The sequence below is a fragment of the Neoarius graeffei genome, chromosome 3 (genome assembly GCF_027579695.1).
Source record: "Neoarius graeffei isolate fNeoGra1 chromosome 3, fNeoGra1.pri, whole genome shotgun sequence".
Classification (NCBI taxonomy): Eukaryota; Metazoa; Chordata; class Actinopteri; order Siluriformes; family Ariidae; genus Neoarius; species Neoarius graeffei.
Genome location: NC_083571.1, coordinates 40,153,443 through 40,179,697, shown reverse-complemented (window position 1 = coordinate 40,179,697; position 26,255 = coordinate 40,153,443). Strand labels below are relative to the sequence as shown.

The following is a 26,255-nucleotide window of genomic DNA, read 5'->3' as shown; positions in this document are numbered from 1 at the left end:
GAGTATGACAGATGGTGTTGTGAAAACCGCACAGGGCTGGTCGTTGTTGGCTCGTGGAATCCCCCAATTTACTGGTAGATTCAGATCGATATTTTATTCCAACGTATTTTGAATACATTTGTAGTTATGTTTATAGTTCCTTTAAGCGTCCGAGCACTCCATATTTTATCCATGGGCTCCGAATCCTGTATTCCACAAGCTTCACTGGTTTTCTTAGGCCTGGTTCTGGATGGTTGAGTCACAGAATGACACTTCCCCACTATGTGCCACTGTTTGTCCCACACCTAAAATTTATTTAAAAAAAACAAAAACCTACCTACCCGGTATTTTGTGTGATAAAAAAAATAAAATAAAATAAAATAAAAAGACCTACCTACCTACCCTATTTTTTTTCAAGATGTAATAGGAAACAAACAATTATTTTTTCTTGGCCTTATTAGTAGAATTTAGTAGTTGATAATAATTACTACTTATTATTAAATTACATTTTGATAATCACTGCTTATTAATTAAGTAGTAATAATACTGAATTATAATAATTGCTACTCTAATTATTAATTAATATAACTAAGTAGTGATTATTAAAATGTTATACAATTGAGTTAATTTTTTAAATTATTATTAAAAATAGTATTATTATTATTATTATTATTATTATTATTATTAGTAATACAAACAATTATTCATGGATTATAGATAATAATTAATGATTATTTTTGAATAATGAACATTGATGTAACAATTGCACTGATGATAATTAGTTTACAGTTATTACAACACACTGATTAATATTGATAATGGTTATGAAAGGTGACGGTTGTTTTTCTGTGTTTAATGTGACGCTCTGATGATTGTATGACTGCATAAACAGGTTTATGCTGTTACCTGCTATGATGCAGAAGATACTCGAGAACTTCCTCAGCCAGCTGTATACTGTACGACACTCAGACTGAGTTTGCTGTCGGGCACAAAATCACACATCATCAAAGATAATCTTTGGGGATTGAAATAATGCCGGCTAAGGTCGTTCAGCTGGTTCGACTTGCCATTTATTGTTTTCGTTTTTGAAATGATTCATGGTGTTTTCTCCAGTAAACGCCAGTCTTCTCCTTGCTGCTACAGTAGCTCTGCAGGCCCAGAACACACGACTTTGCTTCAGCTGTTTGCATGTCTAACAGTTGCCATTGATGCACCCTGTTGCTCACCAATTGGGTGCATTCTTCTTAAAGTTAGTAAAAAAAAAAACTATTGCAGAAAACAGTTTTAAGTTGTTGTATTTATCATTTTCTTTGCCATGGTAGTCTTAATTTTTCCATTTAGAGGTCTTGAAAAGGTCTTAAAAGTCTTTAAATTTGTCCTTGAAAAATGTGCAGATACCCTGCTCCCGCCCTCATATGTTTGTCATTGGCTGGCTTCAGCTGTCGATCCACAGCAAGCATGAAATAAGGTTTGTGGTTGGCTGGCCTTAGCGGTGCATTCAAGGGCAATCCTAAAAATGATGTTTGTTGTGACTGCCAGAGCTGTACATGCAGGGCAAGCGCGGGGAGGGGAACTCTGTCGTCTATATCGTTGCTTTTTCGATATTAATATCTTGAATGTTCATGTCTAGATATAGATACGATAACGATATATCGTTCAGCCCTAGTACTAATCTTTGAGAAACTGGCAGAATGTTGCCTGTGAAGAAAAGAATGCCTTTATTACCCTGTGCCAGGTTAATATTTACTTAAATGCAATTTTTAAGAGCCATAGATTGTTTTTGTTGTGAGTAGTTTTGTTTGTTGTTTTATTTCTTTCGGTTATTTATTTATATTTTTTATGTTCCTCTGTTAAATTGAATAAGTTGACTTAATTAAAAAGTTTCCTGTTCTTTGAAAGGGTGTATTTGCGTGATTATTTTACTCGTGGCATAAAATTGTCTTGAAAAGACGTCAACAATATCATCGTTTATTGCAATAATTTCTGAGACAATATATCGTCCAACAAAATTTGTTATCGTGACAGGCCTAGTAAGCGCTTTGAGTGCTTTGTGGCTGTTTTGGCCCTTAAATCATCTTCAGTGCTTGAAGAAACTTGCCCAAAAATCTTCGTCAGCTTAGACTGTGCCATTGTTTGGTTCACACAGGGGTAATTACACTACCACACCCAGTGTTTCCCACACACCAGGTAGCAATTTGTGGTGCTCCAGTGTGCCGATGAGGGAATTGTGCGCGGTGGTGTCGTGGCGGTCGGTGGAGTCGGTCATTGGGGTGTATGCAAAGTGTTTACAGCGGGCGGTGTTCAAACACATGGTATTTTTCTTCAGAGTCACCTGCTGGGACTATTTTAAAGCTACAAGAAGCATTTGAGATTATTCAGTTCAATCTAAATTCTTTTAAGTTCTTTAAGAGAAGACAGCTAAAACAATTTTTACCAGAACCCTGGCTGGTTTCATTCCTCGACCCAACTTTACATTACAGGGCAGGCCATTAGTTTGCTGGGCTTGATGTTGGTGGAAAACCTGTCTTTTAAATTTATGAAAATTACTCACCAAAATTGAAGTTAAAGTTTAGTTTTTACTAGAGATGCACCGATTGCAATTTTTTGGGCCGATTCCGATTTCCCATGGAGTGTGACCTGCCGATACCGATTTTGGCCGATTTCGATTTCATTTTTTCAAACCGCTTCACAGCACACACACAGACTATTTTCTTTTTATCTTTTCTTTAATAGAACATTCTGCCAGATTTTCAGTAATAAATTTTCAACACCTCAAAGGTTGAAAACAAACAAAAAGACATTGTTCTCTGTAAAATCTTTCTTCATGTTTGGTATTAACATATTAATTCCTGAAATAGGAAATTCACACAAACATTTTTCCCATTCCATATCTGGCACAAAAACAACTTCCCCCTCATACATTATTTGCCTACTGCTATGGAACACACTTTCATAAGCCTATTTAGATCTGAAAACTTGTGCCTTATAGAACAACCCATTTCTTCATTCAGTATCAAAATACAAAAATAATTTCTAGTCATACTTATACCATAGCCATTCTATCATCTTTAGTGTTGTCACGATACCAATATTTTGGTACCGGTACCAAAAATGTATTTCGATACTTTTCGATACTTTTTCAAATAAAAAAGAGAACGCAGAAAATGTCATTACTGACTTTATTAATAGAAAATCGTAACAACAGCAATTTTAGAACAGTTAAATAAAAGGAATTAAACTAGAGTAACGAGAACCAATAAACAGTTTACACCAACATCTGTCAACTTAAACCTCACCCTTCTCCCTCTCTTGCTAAGTAGGGGCACTGGGTGGGGGCACTGTCCCTGGACCAAAAGCACCAGAGCTCTGCAGTGAAAATAGTTTAGCAGATATACTAAGTAACTTTAAAAACGCACAATGGGATTCAACACGATATCACTTTAGATCCATGCATATATTTGAAATTTATGATATTGTATGTAATGGACACACATCTTGAAACATCGATAAAGGACATTTATTGTCAAACTCAAGAATTAATTCACAATAAAAAAATTCAAAGTGGGGGCGGCACGGTGGTGTAGTGGTTAGCGCTGTCGCCTCACAGCAAGAAGGTCCGGGTTCGAGCCCCGGGGCCGGCGAGGGCCTTTCTGTGCGGAGTTTGCATGTTCTCCGCGTGTCCGCGTGGGTTTCCTCCGGGTGCTCCGGTTTCCCCCACAGTCCAAAGACATGCAGGTTAGGTTAACTGGTGACTCTAAATTGAGCGTAGGTGTGAATGTGAGTGTGAATGGTTGTCTGTGTCTATGTGTCAGCCCTGTGATGACCTGGCGACTTGTCCAGGATGTACCCCGCCTCTCGCCCGTAGTCAGCTGGGATAGGCTCCAGCTTGCCTGCGACCCTGTAGAAGGATAAAGCGGCTAGAGATAATGAGATGAGAAAATTCAAAGTGACAGTTGGTCCATGTTCACGAAATTACAGGTTCAGTATCGTGTATGACCTTCGTTTGCTTGCAACAAGGCGTTCACTCTTCGTGGCATAGACCTTAGGAATCTGTCACGGAGGTGAGCTAGCCTGATGTGCTGATCCTGAACTGGCGTCGTGACTCGAGGCTGACCAGGGCGTGGACGATCCCTGGTGCTCCCTGTCTGTCTGTAATGCTGACTCAAACGGGAAATGGTCGAATGATGAACACCGAAGTGCCGGGCGACCTCTGTCTGTGTACTTCCGGCACGCAACATCCCGATGGCCTGTTCACGTTGATTTTGGCTTAGGCGTGGCATCTTCAATAATGACAATTTTCCCATCATTTCCCCCGGGTATTTATAGGCAAGATTGTGTGTGTACAGTGTATGCAAAATTTGTTTGAAAATTAAAGCCTGTCCATGTCATTGACTACCCGAGTCATATTGTACGTTATTGAGTACAACTCCCTTAAATTCTGATTTGAGCACAGATTTGGAACTTATTCGGGCGGAACGAAGTTATTTTTCCATTGTGATATATTTCTTTTCTTCTTGAGAGAAACTCAGCACGAATTCAGCAAGTTTTATCAATGTGCGTTTTTAAAGTTACTTAGTGTAGTTTAGCAGATATTCGAGCTTGCGTGTTCCTCCTAAATGAAAATGAAGTGTGCCCTATTGCCATTGCGTGAAAAGAGCAGGCAGGGAAACAACCTGCATCTCTTTTTATTAATGGCACAAATTGTGTGTTTTCTGGTAAAGGAGGAGTGAAAACATGAATGCATCTCAGATTGTGGTTAAAAATTCAAAGCGCGGGCAGAAGCGCGCGATGGGGGAAAATAGCCTCGCGCTCTCAGGGCTGTTACGCTATATAATATATGCACTTGACCATCAAGATTGCGAAACGTCGGCTCAGATCGAAAGTTAGTGGCGGCATGAAGACTACATGTAGACTATATGTCAGAAAACTCTGTCACAACTTTTTCAGTTGTTTCATTTTTATTATTATTGACAGCGTTGTCCTCTCGAGTAGCCTATAACATTCATTCAGCAGGTAAAGACCAGATCCTAATTCATTAGCCCAATTTCTCTCCAAACAATGCAATGTATGCAGCCTGAATTTCTAATGTAAAATACACATTTCATGCCATGTATACAGCGCTCGAAACTAACGGTGTCCCGACGTCCCGGGGACCATAAAAAATGTCATCGGGACACAAAATTATCATATCTGGGACAATCCCGGGACAATGGAAAAAAATAGATCTAGAAAAAAAGTTCTACATTAATATTATTTACAAAGCTGTAACACATACGTAGACATTCACCTAATTTGTCAATTTTAATTTTAAAACGTTAACAGCGAAAAATACATAGTAGCTACACTTTCGATGCACCTGCATCCGTAGGCTACAGAGCAGCGCATTCTGTTCTAGAATCTTCGGCCGGAGTCCGCATTATATGGACTTGGAATGGAATTGCTACCGCACACGCTGCGCCGACTCTTGCCAGAACAAAAATGCTGAAGTGGTTGAAGCGGACCGACCGCGGGGAAGAAACTGAAAGCCCAGACATAACGTCTCCGGGACCTTCAGGATCCAAAGTGTCATCGCCTGGTCTGCAGGCAACGCTAGCAACTGAATGAACTGAATGAACACTGTTAGACACGTTATAAAATACAACAGGAATGATGTGGATGATATTGACGGAAGATACCGTTCAACAGAATAAGTGAGTTTTCTTGGTGTCTTTCTCGTTCAGAAAGTTTAGTCAGTCAGCAGCACAACTGGGCTCGGACCTGCCACTATGCTGATGTTGCTAACATTTGCACCCGGCAGCGAAAGTTCATAAAATGGATAACGGAAAGTTCATAAAAATGGATAACGGAAAGTTCATAAAAATGGATAACGGTAATGGTGAAAATTATAAGTTGGCCTTATAAGTGCCAACAGATATTGAAGGTATAAGTAGATGAAATGAACATAAAAGGGGTCTTATTTTCAACTAAAGTGTACTGCAGATGTAGGGAGTTGAAACATTTTCTGAATGAGCTAGTTGGCCCCTTTAAATAAACGGGTATCTATTCATACAGTGAGATCGCCAAAGTTTAATAAACTGAAAATGCAATAACTGTAATTTTGAAGTAGATGATGTATAGGACATGTGTCGCTTGTGTCTTGTGACTTATTGTAAAAATGATATAAAGGGTTCAAAATCGCATAGTTACAAATATAATAGTAACTTCATATGATAATATTAACCACTGGTTATTTCAGAGAGGAAAAAAAATGGGGACACTATTGCTTCCATTCGGGACAATACAACACAGAATTCGGGACCACTGGGGGGACACAGAAAAAAAGTTAATTTCGAGCCCTGCATGTATACCTATCATTTATGGCTTTATTTTCCAAATACAGTCAACCTTAGTGTGTGTGAGAGAATTCCCCCTCTCTAATTTTCCCCTCCGCTTCTTTTTAAATGAAAGCTACACTCGATTGGTCAATGTTGTATCTGCGGAGTTCTCGCATGGGAGAGTGTGAAGAGATGAGGCACCGAAGGGGGAAAAAAACCCCTTACTGGTCTCCGTGCAGCAGCGCACGGCATGAGGGAGCGAGAGACAGTGCAGCGCCTACGGCTCCTAACAAGCAGCCTGCGATTGCTGCTTCCGTTGTCATTTCAGAGAGCCGGTTCTCCGACACATCACTAAATTTGTTTTTTGAAAGACTACTGATCGTCTTTGAGCGAGGGTGTTACGAACTGAATCAAACTTTTTAGGTGTACAATATTGGAAAATGTGAAATGTGGTTGGTCGCTGTGAGTGCACATTGAACTATTAACTAGTAGGGCTGTAACGATACACCCAACTCACGATTCGATTCGTATCGCGATTTTTGACCCATGATTCGATACGCCCATGATTTTTTTAAAAATGTTTTTTTAAAGTAGTAAATTTGACTTATTAACATTTACTTACTTACATTAACTATTTAATAACAAATAGTTCAGACCACTGCAGAGAATAAGTAATATGTATGCAAAAATGAACAAATGTATATCCAAAGATTGTTTTATTTCTCAAAATAATACTGTTGAGCTGGAAGCTCTGTTTTTTTCGGTTCTGAAAAAGTCATTTTTCCAAATCGTGTAAATCCGTTAAGATTTTTTTTTGGGGGGGGGGCTCTCTCACTGTCTCACTCTCATAGGGCCAATGATTTTCTGTGATCGCGGAAAACAGAGGGAAATTACGGAATTTTTATGGTGAAACATTGCTCGCGTGTCAAAATGTAACTGCCGCAGAAGGCTTCCGCCCAAGCAGACATGCCTTCAGTGTTGCCAGATATTGCTAACGTTTTCCACCCCAAAATATATTCAAAACCAGCCAAAAAGCACCTAAACCTGCCCAATCTGGCAACACTGCATGCCTTTCCGGTCAAGTGATTGTGATTGGCTTGTGGCACACCTAGCCACCCAATGAGCTGCTTGTTTACAGATTCGATCCCCGCGTCACAACCAGAATGGCGACCGCTTAAAAGAAATGAATGCTCTGCCAGTGGCGAGTGTGGACGTTGCGTGACTCACAGAAGATTGTCGCAGGTCGGCGAAAAAACGACTTACTAATAGATATAAAAAAATATAAAAGTAATTTAAGTAAGTTTAAAATGTAATTTAAATAAAAAGTAAAGTATTCATAAATTGAAGTTTGGAAGCGCCTCTGTTTTTGGGCTGAGGAGAAGTTTGAAAGGATGTACCGCGATTCTGCCTTCTTGTATCGCGATACGGATCGTGGCTCTGCATATCGCGATTTCGATACGCATATCGTTACAGCCCTATTAACTAGGCTACTGAGCTATTGCATTTGAAAAGGGTAGCCTGCATGTTGCGTTCTCCGCTATAGACCCTTCCCACTGACGTCACCGGAAACCGGAAGTAAACAGACCCTGCGCCATATTGGAAGACCAACAAACTCGTGATCAGGGGGAAATAACGGCAGCGCGCGGAATTTAAACCCACGAGGCACTTGATTCATCATAAACCTACAATGGTAAACTTTTGTGCTGTGTTAGGGTGTTCCAACAAAGCTGATGGGAAAGGTGAAAAGAAGTCTTTCTACAGAATACCAGCTGTGATTAAGACACAAGGGGAGCAATCCAAGGAGCTTTCTGCCAGGAGACAGAGAATAAGTGCATTACTGAGTGTCTGTGAGCAAAGGAGAGCCTGAACGTTGCAACCTCCCTATTGGCTGTTTATTGGCTGTTTGTAAAAATGTATCAATTGTTGCCCTTCATCGCAGACTCGAGAGACGAGACCTGACGAGTTAGTTCGTTGGTAGCAGAACAAAATGTCTGGACACAAATTGGGTTTTCAGAAAAGGAAAGAAAATAAACGGAGGGTCGAAAATACAAAAAAGGAGGCAGAAAATGCAAAACGAGTTAAGGTAGGACAAATGGTTACTTTTCTGAGGCAGCCTGCCGTGGCTGCCTGCAGGCTTATTTATTATAGCCCATTTAGTTAAAATAGTTGATATAAAATGTTTATAGTTATGTGATGGTTGTCCTCAGTGTTCGAACTATGCCGATATTTTCGGGGGGGGGTCCCTTTTTTTCCCTTGGGGGGGGGGTGGTGCTTGCGCTTGTCTCGGAGCGCGGATCTCCAAACACGATTCAGCCGTGAAAAAGTCGGCATCTACGCCTTTAGTTTGTGTGGAGAGATCTGATCTGCAATAACATGCATTGTTGGCTACAGACCGAAACATACTTTCAGAATGCACTGGCCAAGGCAGGACTAAACTCCATGTGCCTTCTAATAATAATTAAAAAAAAAAAAAAACAGAATAGTAATTTGTAAGGGGGCGGCACGGTGGTGTAGTGGTTAGCGCTGTCGCCTCACAGCAAGAAGGTCCGGGTTCGAGCCCCGTGGCCGGCGAGGGCCTTTCTGTGCGGAGTTTGCATGTTCTCCCCGTGTCCGCGTGGGTTTCCTCCGGGTGCTCCGGTTTCCCCCACAGTCCAAAGACATGCAGGTTAGGTTAACTGGTGGCTCTAAATTGACTGTAGGTGTGAATGTGAGTGTGAATGGTTGTCTGTGTCTATGTGTCAGCCCTGTGATGACCTGGCGACTTGTCCAGGGTGTACCCCGCCTTTCGCCCGTAGTCAGCTGGGATAGGCTCCAGCTTGCCTGCGACCCTGTAGAAGGATAAAGCGGCTAGAGATAATGAGATGAGGGGAGTAATTTGTAAGCTAAAAAGCCTGTGTCTACACTTTTTTCTTTCGCCAAGTGGCAGCTGTGTTCAACTGGGGCGGGACATGACTGAATGGGTGTTTCTGATTTGTCAGCTGTCTTTAACTGGGGCAGGAGGGCGGGACATGACTGAATGGGTGTTTCTGATTTGTTAGTTGTCTTTAACTGGGGCGGGAGGGCGGGACATGACTGAATGGGTGTTTCTGATTTGTTAGTTGTCTTTAACTGGGGCGGGAGGGCGGGACATGACTGAATGGGTGTTTCTGATTTGTTAGTTGTCTTTAACTGGGGCGGGAGGGCGGGACATGACTGAATGGGTGTTTCTGATTTGTCAGCTGTCGTCCTTACACCGCATGGCGTGCCCCAAGCGTTTACAACACAGCTTCAAAACGATTGATTTTTTTTTTTTAACCGACAACCAAAAAAAATTAACCGGTTGACGTTGATTCGGTCAACCACCGGTCAAACGGTCATCGGTTAACATCCCTACAACGGACATCAAAAAACTAGAAAAGACTGTGTATGTTGAATGATGATAATACTGGCTGTTTTTTTTATGGTATTTAAGGGTGTATTCAGACCAGGATAGTTCGATAGTTCACTTGCTTTGGTCCGAACCAAATGTTTTTTTTTTATTTTTTCATTTTGGTGCGGTTCGCTTTCACACTGTACATTTTAGTAAGCGGACCAAAATCTGTCAACAAAGCCACGCGCCCTGAGGTCGTTCAGCTATTGGTCAGAGACGACACGCGCACAAAGCGTTAAGTTCAAAAGTAGTCATGGAGGCTTTCCGTGCTGTTATTCTTTTTAATGTCATCAAAGCTATATGCTTTTTCCAGTTTTTACTGTTTTCACAATTGTGCGATTACTATGCTGTTGTACAAGTAATTTATCAACGACGATGACAAGGCGGCTACGGAGGATAGCGCTGATGAGCGCACATCATGTTGTGACAGTTCTGGCTCTTCACGCAATAGATGAATTTCTTTTTTGCGTCGCTAGTACTGCCACTTTTTGAAAGAACGTCCCTGATTTTAATGTAGGTCTGACGGAGTTTCTTCACTTTTAGCTGACATTGTTCTGGGGAGCCCGTGAACCCCTTTCCTTCATTTTCTCACTGAATACAGCAAACACGTTGGCATTTTTGTGTGTTCTCTCCAAAAGCTCAGATATGTGGACATCTGCCCATATATCCACAAGGGTACGCGTTTCTTCCTCAGCCCACGTTTGCCCCCTACTCATTTTTTGTACTCTGTAGTCTAGCCTACCACTGGTCTGAATGACTGAATGACTGTTGTAAGGTTCCCTTGACAACCGAAACAGTGTTTGCACTTTGCGGTGGAGTGTCAAGACTCTGTTTCCCATAATGCTCGACAAACGACGGAAGCTCCCGAGGTACAAAAAAGCAAAACTGTCGGATTAGGTCCGGTCTGCTTTCACACCTCCAAAAGGTCCGCACCAGGGTTCCTTTGGTCCGGACCGAGTCCGACCTTGCAGCTCGGTCTCGGTCCGCTTGTTTGGTCCGGACCAGAGTTCGGTGGTTTGTATTCAGACCAACCCAAAAGGTCCGGACCAAGGGAAATTTGGGTCGTTTGGTCCGGACCAAACAACGCAGGTGTGAATACGCCATAAGATATATTTAATTCAGCTAGCATGATATTCATAGAGCCTCCTATTTTCCGTTTCAAAAAACATTAAATTCCGTTTCAGAGAATGGCTAATTCCGTTTCAGACAATTTGTTTCAGTTATATGCTCAAATGACAACTAAATTGGCATTTTTAGATTTTCAACATGTACATAATTCAGAATCAGAATTCTGAAGTAGATGTAATAAATGCATGAAATGTTATGTTTCAGGTAACTGGTGTTGGGAGGCATCTGCATGTTTGTTGTCCTTGCGCATTTATCCCTGTAATCCTGCTTTACTGGCCTGCTGTAGTACAACTTCATATAAAGCTTTAAACTTTCTGTACACAGTCTACACTAAATTTCACTTCACTGAAAACGTGTTTTTCATTTATTTAAGACTGTAGTTAATTAGTGCTGTTAACTTGATTGTTGACTGGCTCCTGCTATTTTCTTTAAAACTTTATATTGTATATTAATACTTTTTTATGGTTATCCTTACTCTTTATACATGTACATTTTAAATTAAACAATCTCGGTTATCATTTTATCCATGTTTTTCAAACTTTTATTCGTCGTTATGCTGACAATGTTTTCAGTGCAACGACAGGTCTAACAAAGTGTGTGACAGTGTCCATTTAATATATTCTTTAAATCAGGGGTCACCAAACTTTTTTTCTCTGGGGGCCACATTGTCATTCCTGACTGTGATGGGGGGCCGGGGTTGAGTCAGCTATATAACATAGAATTGTATGACCCAGACAAATATGACCACCAGCAGGCCTCATTGTGTAGTAGAGATTACTAGCCTGGCACGGCCATCCACACTACTATATCCCCAACTACTATATCAACACTTGATTCCTGGCACATATTTGTTTATCTTTACTAGTGGTTTGCAAAAGTAGTACTCGAGTCTTCACACTTTGTTTTAATTTGAAATACCACAGATATTCCATTTATTTACTTTCTAATAAAAATATCAAAGCTGTCAAGGTAAGAAACATCTGCCTAGTTGAGGTGATTGACACTGGCAAAGGTGAGTGAAAAATTATAAATTGTAGGTAGGCCTGTTGATATTATTAATAATATTAATAATAATTGTGTGCAGCACTTAATAAAGGTCAAATAAATAGGCCTATAAAATAAATGCACTTAAAAAAACAGTGAAATTATAATAAGAGCAATAGATCACAGCAGTTGTGCTGTGTCCTGCACGTCATTGCTCTCATCCATGGCCAAAGCAAAAAACTCGAATTCTGACACTCTCTCATTCAGATGGTCATACACGTTGTCCCCCAAATCTTCGGTTCGCCTGGTCATAGTAGGTGCGGAGAGACTCACCGCGTTGAGCGCATCCTTCTTGTCGGGACACACCTCCTCGGCCACAGCAAGCATGCATAGTTTAACAAAGTCCCCATCAGTAAACGGCTTTCCATGGGGAGCTAGTAGGTGAGCTGCCTTATAGCTAGCTCGGACAGCAGCCTGGTTGATCTGGGTTTGGCGAAGGAATACATTCTGTTGTGCAGCCAGTCCGCATTTCATCCTCCGAATCCTGTCTTCTCTTGTTTGCCCTCGCAAACTAGCATACTCTTTGTGGCGGGTTTCGTAGTGACGACGCAGATTATATTCTTTGAAAACCGACACACTTTCTTTACATACAAGACAAACTGCACGGTCCTTACACTGAACGAAAAAATAATCGGTGGTCCACTGTTCTTTAAAAACTCTGCACTCTCTGTCAGCTTTTCGCTGACCGCTAGCCATTTTGCTGTCCTGAACACTGACAGTTCTCTGCGCGTGCGCTGCCTGGCACTGCTTGATCGCGAGCATATGACGAAAATTCGGAAAATATGAGTAGTTCATTTTATAACTAAATATCAATTTTAATTGATAAAATCAACAAAATGCAAGATGCAGACATGTTATTTGCCAAAAAGCAATTTAAAAAATATAGGCCATGACCACTTTTGGGGATTGCCTCATAGGGCTGGTTTAAGTGGTGGGGGGCTGGGGGGCCGGTCAAAGGGGGGTGGCGGGCCGGAGTTGGCCCGCGGGCCGTAGTTTGGTGACCCCTGCTTTAAATGATTCAAATTATTTAACAGTTAACTCTATTATTAGTTTAATTTACATTTTGCCTGTAAAGTATTAATTTAATAATGCACAAGTCTTCAAACTCTTTGTATAGAAAATCATTCTTTGGAACATAACTTCTTATTTAAGAACATAAACCATTAAATCATGAAAATAATCAGTTGCTATTATATAATGTTAAACTGAAAAGCCTTGGTGCAAACTACTAATGGAAATCTGACTGTTCAAAATCTGCCTTCAAGATCACCATTATAATACAGCATTAGGAGTCCCTTTGTGCTTGAAAATATTCCGTGGCCACACGTTAATAACGCATGGGAACGCGATCCTATTCCGTGGCCACGACTTGTTTAATGCATGGGAACGAGATGATTATTAGGTGGCCCCGAATTAATAACGCGTGGTCACTGAGACTGTTGACTTTCTGGCATCAGTAGCTTCAGCCATAAATATGGACAAGTTTGATCTGATTTCATTTTATTTTAATCTAGGAATGAAATGATATCTTTAAATCACTTGCAGTTAGACATGGAGTAATTCTGAGCAAGAGACACTTAATTCGGCTGCTCAAAAAGCACGGGCTCAAACATGGACAATATGCTGACCTTGGGGAAGTTATAGATTTCATCATACAGGATAAATCCTGTATTTATCGCACAATTGACGGCCGCTCAAAAACTGGACGTCATCCCATCAGGCTGGAACTTGAATCATCTCGTGGCCACGCGTTATTAATTCGTGGCCACCCAATAATCATCTCGTTCCCACGCATTAAGCAAGTCGTGGCCACGGAATAGGATTCCGTTCCCACGCGTTATTAACTTGTGGCCATGGAATATATATTTTTTTTTTCACCCATGTCACCAGAGGGGCTCCATAGATTCCGTTTCTGAGCACTAATTCCGTTTCTGACCCCAATTGATCGCGGAAAATCGGAGGCCCTATATTCAATGAGTCGAAGACAAGTTCCAGAGACTCAGATTGTTGGCGCGCCTGCGTCTAAGATGCACTATTTCGAATAATGAACGCATTGTCGAGAGGGGCAGGGGCCAATATGGATGCAAGCATTTTATACCCTATTTTGAACGTTTTGTGGCGTATTACTTGACTTCATGGTCTCAATATCGAAAATCTTGCACAAATATGCAACTTCCAACATAATTATCTGGATATTCAACAGATTTCAGCATCGGATGAATTTGTTTTGACCGCCGCCATATTGAATATACGTCGGACCCGTTCGTGTATTTACTGTACGCCGCCCCGTTTGTAGCGTCCCAAGCGAGTAAAACCTGATCCAAGTCTTTCGCTAGGTGGCGTCTGACGGTCTGTGTACGAATATTCGAAAGAGACAAGAAAATATGGATAAGAAAAAAAAAAAGAAAAAATACATCTTTTTTTTTGTCATTCTTCGGCAGAGAGTGAGTACATTCACCTGAAAAAACTGATACCCCGATACCCAAGGTAATTAGTCATACTAGATTTACAACAACAACTACTGCAGCATCAACTACTACAACAGCGTATTATATTATCATGATTATATCTAGTCCAGAAGTTTCAGGGTTTCATTGACAATTTGTCAGTGATCATGTTGAGAGAATTTTTTTATGATAAAGAATCTGGTGTATATATTACTATATCTCATAGAAGTTCAGTATTATTGAGGAATCTGAGTGGGATGGTGTTATGGATCATGTGGATTCCAAAAAAACAAACAAACCATTGACCAATAATGGTTGAAATTGGTTGTGCAGTGTACTGTAGGCAGCAACACACCAGAAATCGAATCAATCAAAACTAAGATGATGTCCGATGATCTGATCATTACTTGTATAAGTTGTTACTATGGTTGTTAAACATTAAAGAAATGTTCAGAGATTGAGTTCAATTATTTTATTTTCTATCATCACAAAATACTGAACAGCATGCAGAACAATCATAGACCTACATCTACACCCATCCTGATTCTGATGATTTAATCAACTGTTGTATCATTAGTATCAGACATTATTAATTTTCAAACTTCATAGCCTGAATCTGAACCCAAGATTGAAGATTCAGCATCCCATCTGATTCTCTGAAATTAGAAGTTGATTAGAGACCAGCAGAATTAGACCGTCCCAGCATGCAAAAAACAAACCCGTTCTTGTGCTGTAATTTACAAGGAGGAGATAATATAGATGTGAGATATAGTGGCCTGTGGTTGAATTCCAAAATATTGCCACTGATTAAACAATATCTCAATATATTTGGTTGAAGCATTGATTTTTGTCATCTACATTGCTTCATATACCGACTAGTTGATTTTTGTCATCTACATTGCTTCATATACCGACTAATTGAGAAGAAAAAAACAGCCCCTGGGCTGCCCCAGCTGTTCATTGGGCTCACTTCGCTCACTAGGTTCGCTTCAACTGAAGGATAATCACTGGGCCCCCCATTGTAGAAATGGGCCCCTGTTTTTTCCCAGGAGGGGCCCTGTGGGCCCCTTGACCTGCAAAACAATGAGTCTCTGAAGTTCAGTATCATGCTACCTGAATGGAATATATCTGATATACCACTCAATGCCAGCCAATATTATTTAAATATGCCGCTCATATCTGCGATGTATTTCATATGAAAAATGTGGTTTCCAGCATGAGAAGATGAGCCAACATGTGACGTTATTTTTATTATGTAGACACATTCACAAAGTACTCAAATTTATCAAAACAATTTGATTTCCTCGAAAGTGACTCAGAGAAATGTCACAGTTTTGGATCTCTATATCCTGGATGTACAACCCGGATTCCAAAAAAGTTGGGACAAAGTACAAATTGTACTCTTTGCAATTTTACACTGTCGAACTCCTTTCTGATATTGCTCCACTATTACCCCTTTTCCACCAAATCAGTTCCAGGGCTGGTTCGGTGCCGGTGCTGGTTCACAACTCGTTCAACTTGCGAGCCAGCTGAGAACCAGTTTGCTTTTCCATAGCTCATGGTGCTAAGGGAAGCCACGTCATTACGTCGCTGTATACGTCAGTTACATCGCTACATTTGCATAAACATTGGTGCGAATATCGAAGCAAAAACAACACGGAAGCAGCAACAACAACAATAATAATAATAATGGATGACTTCGCGTTTGTACAGCTGCTGCTTCTCGTCGCTTAAAAATGGTGATCTTTCGCAGTCTTGTTGGTCTTAACAACTCCGCCCCCCCGCTGACGTAAGCGGTTCTTTCCTCTGGCCCAGCAGAGAGTTGGTGCTAGCCTGGAACCGGTTTTTCTGGCCCCAGAGCCAGTTCTTTGTCAGTGGAAACAGAAAACCCGGTTCCAAACTAAGCACTGGCCCCAAACCAGCCCTGGAACTGCTTTGGTGGAAAAGGGGCATATTTGTCGGCGCAGAATTGGGGGGATTGGTGATCCTCTTCCCATCTTTACTTCTGAGAGCCGCTGCCACTCCAAGATGCTCTTTTTATACCCAGTCATGTTAATGACGACCTATTGCCAATTGACCTAATGAGTTGCAATTTGGTCCTCCAGCTGTTCCTTTTTTGTACCTTTAACTTTTCCAGCCTCTTATTGCCCCTGTCCCAACTTTTTTGAGATGTGTTGCTGTCATGAAATTTCAAATGAGCCAATATTTGGCATGAAATTTCAAAATGTCTCACTTTCGACATTTGATATGTTGTCTATGTTTTATTGTGAATACAATATCAGTTTTTGAGATTTGTAAATTATTGCATTCCGTTTTTTTTTTTTTTTACAATTTGTACTTTGTCCCAACTTTTTTGGAATCGGGGTTGTAGCTTGTATGAAAAATATGAGTGGCGTGTTTCCCAATAAAACACTGGCGTCCATATAATGTATGGAATTATGTGGTAAGCAAAAAAAAAAAGTGTTTGAAGCATTTTTTTTTAATATATTTTCATTCTTCAGAGTAGCCTCCATTTACTTTGATGATAGCTTTGTATACTATTGATATTATCTTAACGAGCTCTGTGAGGTAGTCACCTGGAATGCTTTTCAATTAAAAGGTGTGCCTTGTCAAAAGTTAATGGAATTTCTTGCTTTCTTAGGCTACATCCACACGACAACGGCAAAGAGATTTTATTAAAAAAAATCGCGTCCACATGGGCAACGGATCAGTAAAATATCAGGTCCATATGGCAACGCAACGCTTGCTGAAAACGATGCAATACACATGCCACACCTCTAGGGGCGCTGTAAGACGGTCCCTTCGGAGACACCAGAACAATAGAAGAAGTAGACGCATGCGCATAAACCCCTTCCTCTACCCAGCGTGAAGCACTCACAGGAACAAACGCACAACAACAAGAAGATGGCTGCGACTACGCGAGGAAATCGTGCCTTCTGTGTGTACAAATTAGTTTTATTAGTGTGCACAGTTTTATATAACTTAATTTTCTTATTGTGTGTGAACATTTTGAAAAGCATTTTTATATAATTTGTATAACTTTTTATATTGTGTGTGAACATTTTGAAAAGCAGTCTTATCCAATAAAAAAAAGAAATTCAAGAAATGGTTCAGTTACTTGTTTATTTAAAAGAAAAGCTGTATACAAAAGTGAATGCAATGCAGTGGTTCATACAAAACAGCGAGAGTGCTGCTTGTTCTAGTCATGTGGTTGTGACGTCATCGTAAACAAATCCGTTCTACTCATCCAGACGACTTCGCAATGGCGCCGTTGCCAGATTTTTCCACTCTGGAACCCTTTCTCAAAAAATATCGTTGTGGGGCACCCAAAACGCCGGTGCTGTGTGGACGCCAGGCCGAAACGATAAACAATTTTATCAGATTCACCTGAATCCGTTGGCCGTGTGGACAGGGCCTTAATGCATTTAAGACAACCAAACTGTAAATAGTACATAATAAAGTAAATAGCCCTATTCGACAACTGTAGGTATCCATATTATGTCAAGAACCGCTCGGCTAAGTAAAGAGAGAGGACAGGCCATCATTTCTTTGAGACATGAAGTTTCTTAGAATTAATACAAATGAAGAAAAACCACTGAATTTGGTGTGTCCAAACTTTTGACTGGTATTTATGGATGATCATGCAAAAAACACATGGATATAGCTCAGATATCCCTGGCGGTCTAGTGGTTCGGATTCGGTGCTCTTACCGCTGCAGCCCAGGTTTGATTCCCGGTCAGGGAATGTTACTGGTGGCACGGTGGTGTAGTGGTTAGCACGGTCGCCTCACAGCAAGAAGGTTCTGGTTCGAACCCAGCGAAGGCCTTTCTGTGTGGAGTTTGCATGTTCTCCCCGTGTCCGCGTGGGTTTCCTCCGGGTGCTCCGGTTTCCCCCACAGTCCAAAGACATGCGGTTAGGTTAATATGGGACGGCCTTGGGCTGAGGTGCCCTTGAGCGAGGCACCTAACTCTGAACTGCTCCCCGGGTGCTGTTAGCATGGCTGCCCACTGCTCTGGGTATGTGTGTGTGCTCATTGCTCATGTGTGTGTTCACTGCTTCAGATGGGTTAAATGCAGAGAGGAAATTTCACAAGTGTGTGATGAATAAAGTTGTGCTTTCTTTCCTTTTCTTTCTTTCAAATATATCTAGATACAAGGCCCAGCCTTACTTGTAACTCATTAGTTTGGTTTAATGTTTCAAACTTTTTTTATGCCTCCGCCACCATAAGGTGCAGGAGGCATTATGTTTTTGGGTTGTCCGTCCGTCCGTGCGTGCGTCCGTCCGTCCCGAAACCTTGTGAACGCAATATCTCAAAGGCTAATGAAAGGAATTTCACCAAACTTTCACCATTTGTGCATTTGGGGACAAACATTATTAGATTTTGAGGTTAAAAGGTCACAGGTCAAGATTACTATGAGGTCAAATGTCCATCCCCAAATCACAACTAGGGATGGCGAAAACTAAAAAAAATCTTGACCGACCACCGAGCCTCATTAGCCGGTTCAAGTCGGTTAACATATGAGTTTAAACAGGGATGCAAACGGCGTGCCTTTTTCACAGCTCGTGCAGATCCGATTTTTTTTTTTTAGGGGGGGGCGTTGGAGTGTCTGAATAATTTCAACAGAGTAAATTCTGTATTAAAATTACTCCATAAGCAAATGCCGTTACAGTCCATGAAAAAGCCGTGAAAAAGTCGGCATCTGCGCCTTTAGTTTGTGTGGAGAGATCTGATCTGCAATAACATGCATTGTTGGCTACAGACCGAAACATACTTTCAGAATGCACTGGCCAAGGCAGGACTAAACTCAATGTGCCTTCTAATAATAATAATAAAAAAAAAAAACAGAATAGTAATTTGTAAGCTAAAAAGCCTGTGTCTACACTTTTTTTCTCTCTCCGAGTGGCAGCCAATGTTGCCAGATATTGCTGACGTTTTCCAGCCCAAAATATGTTCAAAACCCGCCAAAATCCACTTAAAACTGCCCAAATGGGCGGGAAACCGCCCAATCTGGCAACACTGGTGGCAGCTGTGTTCAACTGGGGTGGGACATGACTGAATGGGTGCTTCTGATTTGTCAGCTGTCTTTAACTGGGGCGGGAGGGCGGGACATGACTGAATGGGTGTTTCTGATTTGTCAGCTGTCGTCCTTACACCGCATGGCGTGCCCCAAGCGTTTACAAACACAGAATTCCAGGTTCTCCTCTCCAAAATCGGCAGCTTCAAAACGATGAATTTTTTTTTTTTTCACCGACAACCAAAAAAAAATTAACCGGTTAACGTTGATTCGGTCAACCACCGGTCAAACGGTCATCGGTTAACATCCCTATTCACAACTTAATAAGGCGTGTAGTCTACCGGACGGAGGCATCCCCATCGACACCATTGGCGTCGAGTTCTATCTATTTTTTTTTTTTGTGGTGTTAATAAATGGTAGATATGCTTTTTTGAAGCCATCTTTTAAAACTATATGGTCTCTGTTCTGCTCAATAAGGCCATATTGTTTACAATCTAGGGGAATCAATGTATTAAAAGCATTATTTGATATTTGCATTACTTGCTGGTAACATGCACCTATTTGCCAGTCACATACTTGATTTTTCCCTCTTTACAGGAATGCATAACAGAAGAACACAAAGGCATGAGAGAATAGCAAATGAACAAACGGTGAGTGACATTTCAATATTTCATCATGAAATTAATTATATAGCACCTTTCCAAAGGCCAAGGTCACTGAACAACAAATATCATTTGACAGGAAAACAAAAAATGAATGCATGTAAACTAAACCCCAGCATGCACATATGCTAAAATCTACAACTTTAATACCGATTAAACACGGTAGTATAGCAAGAAGAGATGGGTTTTAAAATTCTGGTTTAAAAGAAAACCCATTTTTAAAATACAGTTATGAAGACAGATTATGATATAAACTAACGATTCATGTGAATAATTGAAAATAAGGAGCTCACGCAAGTAAGACAGTCATCTCCGAAAGTCTGTTTCTATGCAGAATGGACAATTTCATGGAAGCCGCCATTGCAAATATTTTAACCGGGAATTATATTTCCGGCAGTGCTCCGACGTCATTTGAGCGCAAGACACGGAAGCTCCACATAGCGAGTAAGACTTGAAGCTGCTCCTGGCTGGAGATTTCATTTCATTAAAAGTTTATATGGAAAAAAAATTGGAAATTCCATTTCTCTAACAAAAAAGTGGAGGGGGAAAGATAATACTGATGTCACTGATAAACAGCGAGGGAATAGTGAACAGCTGATGTATTCCTATGTGCCTGAATGCAGGGAGGTAACTTTTCATATTTATATCCCCGGTACAGGCGGCACAGTGGTGTAGTGGTTAGCACTGTTGCCTCACAACAAGAAGGTCCGGGTTTGAGCCCCGTGGCCGGCGAGGGCCTTTCTGTGCGGAGTTTGCATGTTCTCCCCGTGTCCACGTGGGTTTCCTCCGGGTCCTCCGGTTTCCCCCACAGTCCAAAGACATGCAGGTTAGGTTAACTGGTGACTCTAAATTGACCGTAGGTGTGAATGGGAGTGTGAATGGTTGTCTGTGTCTATGTGTCAGCCCTGTGATGACCTGGCAACTTGTCCAGGGTGTACCCCGCCTTTCACCCGTAGTCAGCTGGGATAGGCTCCAGCTTGCCTGCGACCCTGTAGAACAGGATAAAGCGGCTACAGATAATGAGATGAGAATGAGAGATATCCCCGGTACAAGTAGTGCTGGTTACAGCCTCGTTCTGCGGACTGTAACCTTGCGAGACAACCTACAAACAGATCTGCATACAATCTGACTTACCTAAATCTGTTGAAGAGGCACGTGCGCAAGTTTTTCTGTGTTCCTGGCAGCATAAGCACTCGTTAGCACGCTTAGCATGCTCTAAACTCATTCATGAAAAACTTCCTCGGCAAGATGTCACCAGGCTAGCCTACCATAGGGGAGAGCGGGGTAAGATGAGCCAGGGGGTAAGATGAGCCACCCCCTGTTTCTAAGAAACAGTAAACAAATGTGACCATGTGACCACATTCAAAGGGGGCCGGGACCATTTACTTACACTTGTGGAGAGGAGCACCACATGTCAAACTAGGTGAGGGACATATTTATAAAAATGTGTTTTTGTGCTTTCTAAGTCAATTCCATGTTTGTCCACAGCGAAGATGATTTAGAGAAGACAAAAGTAGAATAATATTTAGACACATTAGGGTTAAGTTAGTGGCTTTCTAAGCTATGATATGAATGCTAATAAAAATAATTTTGATTAGCCTAATCCCCTTTATTAGCATTTTTCTACAAAATGGTGGCCATGGGGTAAGAGGAGCCATTAGATGTGGGGCAAGTTGAGCCACTGGCTCAACTTACCCCATTGGTGGCTGAGCTTACCCAATATGGATGACACTTAAGTTTTCACATTTACTGGTCATATATGACAACAACATATATATATATATATATATATATATATATATATATATATATATATATATATGACATCAGATGAGGAAGACCAGTTGTTAGATGTGGGGGATTATGTTGTGGCAAAATACACGGGGAAGAAGAAAGTGCATTTCTTCATTGGCCAGATAATCAAATTGGATGTCTTCGAAATAGAGGCAAGATTTCTCAAAAGAAGCCGGTCATGCCATGGCTCTGCAAGAAAGCCAACCTTTGTATTCAAAGAGAAAGATGAGGCTGTCCTGTCAAGACAGGATATTGTGAAAAAATTGCCCCGCCCCTTTACTGTTGGGGGGACAGCACGGAGGGAGAGGCAAATGGTGTTCCCTTGCCATTTGAACGCTTGGAACATTGAATAATGATGAAATGATTGAATGATTGATGGAATGATTGCTGCATGTTTTAGCAATGTTTTAACCTACTGAAAGAAATAAGATTCTTTTGGCACTGTTCTACTGTTTTAGTAATTTCTATAATATAGTATATCTCTCATTCCCTCTCTAACCATCCCTCTTTCTATCTATCTATGCATATCTCTCTCTCTATCCATCTATCTATCCCTCCCTATCCCATCTCGTTCTATCACCTCTCTCTTCATCTCCCCTTCTCTATGCAACGGCCCTATCCCCCACTTGATTGACTTGACTTGATTCATTGATTGCATTTCTAATAATAAAAGTTGTTTACTTTGTTAACCTAACATGTTTTGTGTTGGCTCAATTTACCCCACACAGTGGCTCATCTTACCCCGTGCATGGGGTAAGTTGAGCCACTTGACATTTTTTTTTCAAGAGGTAATATCACTCTAACCATAAGAGCTTATCAATTATGTTTTGCTCAGATAGTAACAGTACACTTTGAAATTTGGTATGGTGTGTAGACTGGAAGCAAAAATGGCTTTAACATGTAGTTATGATGAAAAATGTAAAAAGTGGCTCATCTTACCCCACTCTCCCCTAATTACTGTAGTAGAGTGTCAAACCCCCGCAGCAACGCAGAAAGAAGGTAAACAAAAACTGCTTCACGCAGCTCGTGTGCTCGGAACATTTTGAATAAAATTGTTTCGCTCAAACAACTCTGCTACACCGGCATTAGGAATACCATACAAGCCAGCGCTGAATCCAGATGCGGTTCCCACAATCTTCGGCCAAAAAGCGGACAAGACAAACGAGACAACATGGTCAGTAGTCCGCAAAAGAGAAGTTCAAAGGGTAAGAAAACACGTTTTATGGCTTCCCTAAGTTTTTATTAAGCGTGATATGCTATTTTGAGTTCTTTGGGGCATAAACGTAAGAATTGCTGATGCAGCTAACCGGCTTGATGTTTGTTGGGTGTCTTGCTTTGATTCACTTGTGCGTAACCAATTGATATGGTAATGCTTGTTTATCACGATCATCATCACTAATTTGTATCATGGTCCGAAGTACTCGAGGAAATCAGTGAAGAAATGTCGCTGGCACTGTGGTCCATTTTGCCGAATACGGCCGTGTATTGTCAGGGATGTCACTCTTTACAGAAACCATTCAGAGTTCTTTAAGGTATACAGGAATTTGTTTGTGGAATAGCCGACCTCGATCACTGCAATCTAGTCAAACAGGTGAAACAGTTTTTATGGAGTAAATTCCAAACCCAGTTTTATGATGTGTGTGTATGTAACTAATTTTTAATCATTTTGGTGTCATTTCTGTAATCTAGTTGTACTCTGTGATAATTACAGTAAGCGTAATTTTTTTTTTTTTTTTTTTGTTTATGACTTTCATCATTGTTTATCCAATTTTGTCAGTTTATCATTTAAAGAGAAAAATTAGGTGATTTTAAATTTCATGACAACACATCTCAAAAAAGTTGGGACAAGGCCATGTTTACCACTGTGAGACATCCCCTTTTCTCTTTACAACAGTCTGTAAACGTCTGGGGACTGAGGAGACAAGTTGCTCAAGTTTAGGGAGAGGAATGTTAACCCATTCTTGTCTAATGTAGGATTCTAGTTGCTCAACTGTCTTAGGTCTTTTTTGTCATATCTTCCGTTTTATGATGCGCCAAATGTTTTCTATGGGTGAAAGATCTGGACTGCAGGCTGGCCAGTTCAGTACCCGGACCCTTCTTCTATGCAGCCATGATGCTGTAATTGATGCAGTATGTGGTTTGGCATTGTCATGTTGGAAAATGCAAGGTCTTCCCTGAAAGAGACGTCGTCTGGATGGGAGCATATGTTGCTCTAGAACCTGGATATACCTTTCAGCATTGATGGTGTCTTTCCAGATGTGTAAGCTGCCCATGCCACACACACACTAATGCAACCCCATACCATCAGAGATGCAGGCTTCTGAACTGAGCGCTGATAACAACTCGGGTCGTCCTTCTCCTCTTTAGTCCGAATGACACGGCGTCCCTGATTTTCCATAAAGAACTTCAAATTTTGATTCGTCTGACCACAGAACAGTTTTCCACTTTGCCACAGTCCATTTTAAATGAGCCTTGGCCCAGAGAAGACGTCTGAGCTTCTGGATCATGTTTAGATACGGCTTCTTCTTTGAACTATAGAGTTTTAGCTGGCAACGGCGGCTGGCACGGTGAATTGTGTTCACAGATAATGTTCTCTGGAAATATTCCTGAGCCTTTGTTATTTCCAATACAGAAGCATGCCTGTATGTGATGCAGTGCCGTCTAAGGGCCCGAAGATCACGGGCACCCAGTATGGTTTTCTGGCCTTGACCCACTGAAAAAAAAAAAAAACTCATAAGATTTACTTAAAAAATATATTGTAAGTATTTGCACGCAAATGATTTAAGTAAAATTTAATGCTGCAATATCAAGTAACGCTCACTTGCCAGTATTAAGTAAATTTTACTTACCATAAAACATAACAGTTGTCAAGATATTAAGTAACATTTACTTAATGACATCTAAGTTTTCAGTTATATTTATTTAAACAAATTAAGTAAAGTCTACTTGTTTTTCATAGGCAGGAACATCATTTTACTCAATTTTATAGTAATATTTGTATTATGTATCTGTAGTATTTGCTGTTATGAAGTAATTTAGTAGATTTTAATTATTTTCTTGTGCTTGACATTTTAATTTACTTGGTTGCATTATGTTACATTACTCATTAAAATTAGGTAATCATTGTCATTATTCTTTTGATAAATGTGACCAAATAAATTTAACCAGTACTCTATGCATTTAATATATCTTTATCACATATCACGCAACTAAATTACAATGCAATTAAACGGTTTATTTTTCATTTTAAACAGTTTAACAAACAAGAACCGTCAAAGTAAATCCACTACTATTGTGGACTGAATTGCCCAGTCCTTTATGGGGCAGCCATAAATTTAACATTGGCATGACTGACATAAAAAGAACAGACAGACAGTATTACATAGTATACACTGCATCCAATATACACTATTATATACAATATACTCCAACTGTCCACAAAGCCCACTGGCTCCTCCAAAAGGGCACCCTGAAAATGAAGAGACTCGATTTGTGGTGTTAAAACAATGGTCTAAAATATTCAGCCACAATTTTAATATTACGTTATGATGGATGAATAAGTACGGAAGCTGAGAGAGGCCCTTCATATAATCCTTTTTTTTATTCACCTTGTTATCCCGAGATAACGACACAATTAATTCAGGATCTCGAGAAAACAATACAACTAATTCGAAATCTCGAGAAAACAAAACCGTTATTTCATGATCTCGAGTAAACAGCTGAGAAATGGTTCATTCAGGTGCGCCAAGATTCAGATTCAGAAAACTTTATTTGTCCCATCAATGGGCAATTTAGTTTGTCAGTCCTAGTCTCCATCAATCAACAAAACAATAAATAGCATAAATAAAAAATAAAGAAATAAGAATACAATAAATAGGAAGAAAATAAGACATGCATCCAATACACACACATTCAGCCAAACATCACATCCTGTCCTGTCAGTGCTAAACAACCCTTAATAGAACCAGTCCTCTCTGGTGTACTCTACACCTACCATCTTATTTAATAATCTAATGGTTGCAGGGATAAAGGAGTTAGAGTACCTCTTTGTTTTTGTCATGACAGAATAATAGCGCCTCCCTGACGGCATTAAGGAAAACTCTCCACCTAAGACATGATCAGGCTGACTGATAATAGTTCTGGCTTTATGGACCGCCTGTTTGTTCAACAGACCACTTAGGCTACATCCACACGACAACGGCAACGAGATTTTTAAAAAAAAAATCGCGTCCACATGGGCAACGGATCAGTAAAATATCAGGTCCATATGGCAACGCAACGCTTGCTGAAAACGATGCAATACACATGCCACACCTCTAGGTGCGCTGTAAGACGGTCCCTTCGGAGACACCAGAACAATAGAAGAAGTAAGGATGCATGTGCATAAACTATTATGCGCGAGACTTCATATTAGCCACAGTCAGAAAAATCTGTTCGTAAAATTACGTTATAATGACCAAATA

The 26,255-nt window shown here is 40.6% G+C and overlaps 1 protein-coding gene across 4 annotated transcripts in view; it reads left to right on the top strand.

Annotated features, from left to right (window-relative positions):
* Nucleotides 1-26,255, top strand: part of fam135a (family with sequence similarity 135 member A) — a 182,157-nt gene that overhangs the window by 28,831 nt on the left and 127,071 nt on the right. For all 4 annotated transcript variants that reach the window (XM_060916827.1, XM_060916826.1, XM_060916825.1 and 1 more), the window contains exon 2: nt 19,934-19,986. The gene's annotated coding sequence lies outside the window, so the exon portion shown is untranslated. The remainder of the gene's footprint in view (nt 1-19,933; nt 19,987-26,255) is intronic.